The sequence below is a fragment of the Taurulus bubalis genome (genome assembly GCF_910589615.1).
Source record: "Taurulus bubalis genome assembly, chromosome: 9".
NCBI lineage: Eukaryota > Metazoa > Chordata > Actinopteri > Perciformes > Cottidae > Taurulus > Taurulus bubalis.
In genome coordinates, this window is record NC_136597.1 from 897,541 (window position 1) to 905,222 (window position 7,682).

Consider the following 7,682-nt stretch of genomic DNA (forward strand, 5'->3'; position numbering starts at 1 on the left):
ATCACATGGTCATAAGTATTCAGACCCTTTGCTGTGACACTCATATTTAACTCACATGCTGTCCATTTCTTCTGATCCTCCTTGAGATGGTTCTACTCCTTCATTGGAGTCCAGCTGTGTTTAATTAAACTGATTAGACTTGATTAGGAAAGCCACACACCTGACCTTACAGCGCATGTCAGAGCAAATGAGAATCATGAGGTTGAAGGAACTGCCCAAGGAGCTCAGAGACAGAATTGTGGCAAGGCACAGATCTGGCCAAGGTTACATAAGAATTTCTGCAGCACTCAAGGTTCCTAAGAGCACAGTGGCCTCCATAATCCTTAAATGGAAGAAGTTTGGGACGACCAGAACTCTTCCTAGACCTGGCCGTCCAGCCAAACTGAACAATTGTGGGAGAAGAGCCTTGGTGAGAGCGGTAAAGAAGAACCCAAAGATCACTGTGGCTGAGCTCCAGAGAGGCAGTAGGGAGATGGGAGAAAGTTACACAAAGTCAACTATCACTGCAGCCCTCCACCAGTTGGGGCTTCATGGCAGTGGCCCGACGGAAGCCTCTCCTCAGTGCAAGACATGAAAGCCCGCATAGAGTTTGCCAAAAAACACATGAAGGACTCCCATACTATGAGAAATAAGATTCTCTGGTATGATGAGATCAAGATTGAACTTTTTGGTGTTAATTCTAAGCAATATGTGTGGAGAAAACCAGACTCTGCTCATCACCTGCCCAATACAATCCCAACAGTGAAACGTGGTGGTGGCAGCATCATGCTATGGGGTGTTTTTCAGGTGCAGGGACAGGACGACTGGTTGCAAATGAAGGAAAGATGAATGCGGCCAAGCACAGAGATATCCTGGAAGAAAACCTCTTCCAGAGTGCTCTGGACCTCGGACTGGGACGAAGGTTCACCTTCCAACAAGACAATGACCCTAAGCACACAGCTAAAATAACAAAGGAGTGGCTTCGGAACAACTCTGTGACCATTCTTGACTGGCCTGCAAGGAAGACTGGCAGAGGATCCCCAAATCCAGGTGTGAAAACCTTGTTGCATCATTCCCAAGAAGACTCATGGCTGTATTAGCTCAAAAGGGTGCTTCTACTCAATACTGAGCAAAGGGTTTGAATAGTTATGACCATGTGATATTTCAGTTTTTCTTTTTTAATAAATTTGCAAAGATTTCTACATTATTTTTTTCTGTCAAGATGGGGTGCTAAGTGTGCATTAATGAGAGATAAAATGAACTTTTTGATTTTAGCAAATGGCTGCAATGAAACAAAGAGTGAAAAGTTTAAAGGGGTCTGAATACTTTCCGTACCCACTGTACATGTATAGACATGTATACACTGTGTATAGACATGCATATCTCTTGAGTCCAAACCTCTTCAGTTGTTCAGGACTCTACAAAGTGATGCACAGTGAGAGGTCACCCCCTGCTGTAGAGGAACAACACCAGAGTCTGCGTCCCAAATCTATAGTTCTACACACTGAATACTGATCAAACTCCCTCAGCCGTATACAAACAATCAACTTAATCATTTTGGAGTAACTTGTAACACCATTTATTTCCTTTTGTTTCATGACGCTGATTCGTCCCAAACGGTCTCAGAATGGTTAAACTGTGCTCATGTCTTATTTTCTTTGCACTACTCGGTGAATATTTAGCATGGACCACTCGGGTTAACACTCCTTTTGATCACCAGACACTTATGAACATCGGACTACAAGTTACTCACTGTAACTTCAGTGTAACTAGACAAATTCAGGGCCCCGGATCAAGATCCAGAGGGACATCAGAGACTGTAACCTTCTCTGTCCTCTGTCATGGACCATAGCTGCCTTTGTATCACATAGTTCAGGCTAAGAAGTCGGCCTCCTCAACACCCGGATATCAACGTATTGTGTGTGCAACAGGTTGAGGAGGACTGGAAGTACTCCAGGATGGACCTGTTAAAAGGGCACAACTAGAAGAGTGTGGTTAGGAACCTTCAGGACCCTGACCCCATTACCCTCAGTTTAGATGTCAATCTTCCCCCCTATTGCTTCACCAAAATCACAACAGCTAATGTCTAATGTCGTGTTCACACCAAAAGAGTTGCGAATTTTCGCAACGCTTTTTCGCTTCTATCCTCTGTAAATATTTCGCAACTCTTTTGGTGTGAACACGGCATCAGTCATGTAATCATTTGCAACACCAAGCATGATAAACCAGCAGAGCATCAAAACAATCTGAGCCAACCAAGTTATTAAATCACATGAGGTTGAACAAAACCATTTAACCTCAGCTTGTAGAAGGTCTGTTATTCATATTCATATCCAATCATTCACTCATGTCAGCCGATCGCAGTAGAAGCGGTCTCTCACCATATGGAGACGACCAGACACCGTCAGAGACGAGCAAGACTGGACTTTGGTTGGAATGTACAAAATACAAACCAGTTTTATTAATTTTTACAATAACAAGGTTAAAGGTTACAAAAACGGATTATGCAAGAAGTAAAGAAAGGAAAGATAAAATGTCAAAAAAACCTAAATGTTTAAATCACCAACAAGCCTCGTCAAAAAGACTCCAAACCAGAAGCCGGAAAAAGAAGTCCTGGTTATTTGTTGTCTCATATTTCTACATTTTTACTTGGAGCATCTTTAACTTTCTGGTCCATATATGGTCAACAACTAAACATTAATAAATCATTGGATGAAGCTGTTTACGTAGTCTTACAATTCATGACAGACTTCTTTAAGTTAACACTTATTTCTAAAGTTCCTGTCTGGTCTTCCTGGGCCCCATTCCTCGTAGCTGGCTTTCTGTGTTAGCTGGATAATTTTATAAGATGACGCAGGTCAGGCTTTTCGGTTCCACGAAGCAAGTTTGGAAAAATCACCAAAGCATTTTATCTACTAATTCTGAAAGCCTACTGCCAGCAGGCACATTTAAATAAATATACATCTGATTGATTGGGGTGATGACGCACTTAAAATTAGCCGATATATTTTCCCAACACTTATGCATTTAACTTAACTGATATTTTGCCATATTTTGCCCTCGCAGCGGTGACGGTGTTAAGCTGCGTTCACACCAAAAGCAATGCAATGTTGTGAACGCAGCTTTAGACTTTGCCATGATTATGGCCTTGACTTCCTCATATGCGTTCATGTCAGCAGAGAAAAAAGTGTCTTGTCCTTTGAGTTTATTGTCATGTTGTAGCGTTAGAAGATCATGGATTCAGTGCTCGACTTTTTCCCCTTTTGAAGCAGACCGGCGCGCTCAATTATCCAGATGACTGACGTCTGGTTCGAATTAACGAGACTGTGTGAGCGCGGATCAACCTTTGAGAAACCGAGATAGCCTGATGTCAATCATCGGGGTAATTTAAGATGGATAATAGGACATTTGATCGACTTAGTTGAACCACGTACGAGGTACGGGGCCCAGGTGGAACATCAGGCAGGATGTTTCCTAAACAGTTACCATGGTTACAGCATCTGCACTTACAACCTGTTTTCTACGCTGACTACTCAGACCAAAGTATGTTAAACCAAGATTATTTTTACTCATCTTAACCATTCGTGATTATAAAGCATATCTGATCACACATGAACACATGAATGAAAATCACTGAAACATTATCGTCATTAAATAAACACACGATCAGTAATAATACAAATCAAAGAATAAAAAGTAATATCATCATCATCCAAATTACTCTGAGCTCAGTAATGGGTTAGAAATCAATAGAAACTTAATGAGTTGGTTCATGATCAGTAATTTGGTTCAATACAACGTGAATAATGAAGCTGGATTTAACAAATCCTTCATTTATACACTGCTGTGATGGATTTTGACATTTTTGTGTTGACATGATGTTTATGTGGTTTATTATCTAGAATCATCCCCAAAACTTTGATTTATTTTTATCTCAACGTCACCTATCAAAGTTTGTTCATTTGTTATTATTATTAATGGATCATTTTTCCACAGATGCTGAATCTGATCCAGAAAGACTCTCTTTTGACATTCGCAGGTTTTTCTTCATACAAACAAATGTTTCAAGAGAACAAAATTCAGTTTTATACACAAAGTAAAACATGCAGGCTAACTACCATGTTACCATCAGCTAAAGCTGAATTTGTATAAAATAAAAAAGCTTGTTGCTTGTGACCACCGGTCGGAGTTGCGGGTCTCTCGCCCTACAAAGGCTGCGACAAGCTGTACCCTCTCTTTTCAACGTCCGGACCATCAAGCCGAGCAACGTACCTATCGTCAGTCATCACCAGGTCGGCTACCTTCACACCATGAAGCATCATCGGGTGAGATCGACTAATATTGTTTCTACAACAGCAGATTTCACGGTTCTCTCGCTCCTGCTTATTGAGGGGTGGTAATGGGACCACGTCCACTTGGTGAAAAGAAAGAAACATGCACTTTTATTGATCCCCTTGGGGAAACTCTTCTCTGCATTTGACCTATCCCTGGATAGGGAGCAGTGGGTAGCCCTGTGAGGCGCCCGGGGAGCAGTTAAGGGTTCAGTGTCTTGCTCAGGGACACTTCGACATGTGAGCTATGGGGAGACTGGGCATCGAGCCGGCTACCTTGTGGTTGCGGGACGACCACTCATCCCCCTGAGCTACAGCTGCCCTTTGATTGGCAAGATTGATACACTGTGGCGTGAGCAGAGCGTCACGCTCAGGTTGACTCAGTGGGACGCTACTGAGGTTAATTAAGTCGATGACGATACTGAGAGTGTACATCGACTCAGGTAACATTGCGGCTGTGAAAGGTAGCGCCGTGTTCCCACCACTAACTGAGACCACGTTAATTCTGACAGCTACCAGACTAGTGAAGAGTGAATCCGTTGACTGCCGGACTAGCTCAGATGAAGTCGCTTCTCCTGACCCTCCACCCTACTGCAGGGAGGACTGAGGCATCAGATCCACCTGATCGCTGAGCCGATCCCAGAGGATGATGTTATCTCAGTGGCAGCGTCAGCCAATCTCTTTACTGAATACAGTGGCGAGTGGCCCTACCAGGCTCCTGGGCCTGGCTCCCGCCCCTCAGCCCATAGGCTTTCAGTCAGGGGGGGGGCAGTTGGTAGCTCCATGGGGTCTGTCATTCGCATGGCACTGGCACGCCAGCAGTTGGACATACGGCAGCTGCAACCCCCACCTGCTAGTGCTTTCTTCAGGTGCTTTTCCGCCCCTGCCACCTTTTCCTGCCACCTTTTGTATCCCTCCTTCCTCGGAATATCTGAGGGAGTTGGACACATGTTGGAGAGACACCAGAGGCAACTCCCTCTCCCATCTCCTCATTTAAGAGTAGACTTAAGACTTTCCTCTTTGATGGCGCTTATAGTTAGGGCTGTTTCAGGCTTATAGTTAGGGCTGGCTCAGGTTTGCCCTGGTCCAGCCCCTAGATATGCTGCTATAGGCCTAGACTGCTGGGGGACATTTTGGGATACACTGAGCTCCTCCTTTCCTTCTCTTCCTCTTTTCGCTCCTCCTCTTCACCTCTTCTTTCTCTCCTTCTGGATAAATGATTGTCTCTTCAATGCATATTACTAACTCTACTTTCTTTTTTCATGGATTCGTGGCTGCCTGGAACCAGGCTGATACAACCATGGCCCTGCTGATGCAACTGGCCTGGAGCCGTCCTGCCAGCTGCCATGGCCCTGCTTTCTCCTCCCACTGCCCCTGGGATGCCCCTCCTCTCTACCTCCTTCTGCTTAATGGGTCGTGGTTATCTGGATCATGGACCATGCATACTACTCATTATATGAATAATTTCTGTCACATTCATTGAATGTGCTGTAACTCCGTTACGTTATTCATTCTGGCCACATGACATCTATTGCTTCTGTCCATCCGGGGAGAGGGATCCTCCTCTGTTGCTCTCCCTCAGGTTTCTTCCCCTTTTTTTCCCTGTGGAAGGGTTTTTACTATCTTTATTGGGGGAGTTTTTCCTGATCCGATGTGAGGTCCCGGGACAGGGATGTCATGTGTACAGATTGTAAAGCCCTCCGAGGCAAACTTGTATTTGTGATGTTGGGCTATACAAAATAAACTGAATTGAATTGAATCTCATGCTTGCCCCTCTTCTGCCACCAGCTTCAGTGATGCTTCACTGCAAGCGTTTGCAATTATGTTAATGGAAACTTGGGCGCCTAATTGTCCACCCTAGTTCAGACCCACCGCCAGGTGTGGCTGGTACAGTTACCCTTGTCTGAGACATCTAGGAGAACCCTCCGTACTGTCCCAGTCGAACTGGGGGAGACGTTTCGGCTCGGTTGCTCTGCAGGTGCTTAAGCAGACTGTACAAGCTGGTCAGACCAGGCAGCAATTATCTGGTCTTCGCGGGCATGTTTCCCTGCTACTTCAGCCTCCAGCTCCCCGGGGGGCTCTATTCAACCTACTTCCTAGGAAGGAAGAAAAACAGTGGACTGAGGGTCTTATCGTTTCACATGCCAAGCACAGCAAACTTCCTTCGTGCCATCTCCAGAGGAGACCGGTTCACGTCTGTCAACTTGAAGGATGACTATGTTCAGGTTCCGATTGTGCCTCACCACAGACGGTGGGGTCTCAGGGTGAACACAGGGTAGAGCTCTCTGAGCCCTTCTCAGAGCATAACCTCCATCTGTGTAGTTTTGGATGTAGCCACTATGAGGGCCCGTTCATCGCCCCAGCGTGTGGACGACATCCTCCGCAGCCTTCCCCTCTTCTGAGTGGGCAGGCGGTTACCCTAATTCCTCTTTCTTTGCGAGGGCAAATTGACAGCGGACTTATCCGTCGTTCCTTTGGGATTGCTGTCACTCCGCCCCTTTGCAGAAGTGGCTGAACAAAGCTGCTACGGGTGTCCCGTGTACTTCTGACTTGGGCAGACCCTCGCCCGATCAGCCTTTGGTGATGTATTGACCAGGAGAATGGAACCAGGAGCAAGCCTCCATCGGGGGAGTGGCGGCTTCATCCATGAAGTGGTGCACAGCATCTGGGGTGTCTTCGGCAGGGCAGAGGTGGATCTTTTTGCCTCTGAGATGTTGACCCACTGCCCCGACTGGTTCTCCTTAAAGGAGAGGACCTGTCCTCCGGGTCAAGATGCCCTGGCTCACACGTGGCCAGAAACCTCCTATTACAGCTAGGTAGTCTGATCTAGCATTCTGATCCCAGCCGCTGTCAACTATGGGCTTGGCCGTTGCAGGGCCCGACCGCCTGCTGAGCTGCTGCACAGAGCCAGTCGGGAGGACTATTCTGAATGTCAGAGCGCCATCACCAGTCTACAGTACGAATGTAGACGGAGACTGTTCCCGACTGGTGCGCGGTTTACAACGAGGAACCAGTTCAGTGATCCGAGGTCACAGGTGACTTTGTTGTTATAAATACTCAACCTACTTATGCGTGAGATGGAAGCTATCCAGTGTTAAGCACGGCCTCTGGCAGTCATCCAGGATTCATAGAACCTAGTTACCTTCAAAACTTTCGTTTCACAGCTTCTCTCAGACAACAGATCATTTCAGGTCATTACATGGACCTTACTCAGCTATCAGACATCCATATCCAACACCACAAGTCCAGAGAGCTCTCAACCCCCCTGAGTCCAGATCAGCTCAGGTACCCCTCACCTGCTGCAACTGTTTACAACCACTGAGAGGTCAGATTAGTACTAACATACATCAGCTGTGTGTGACACAGGCTGAA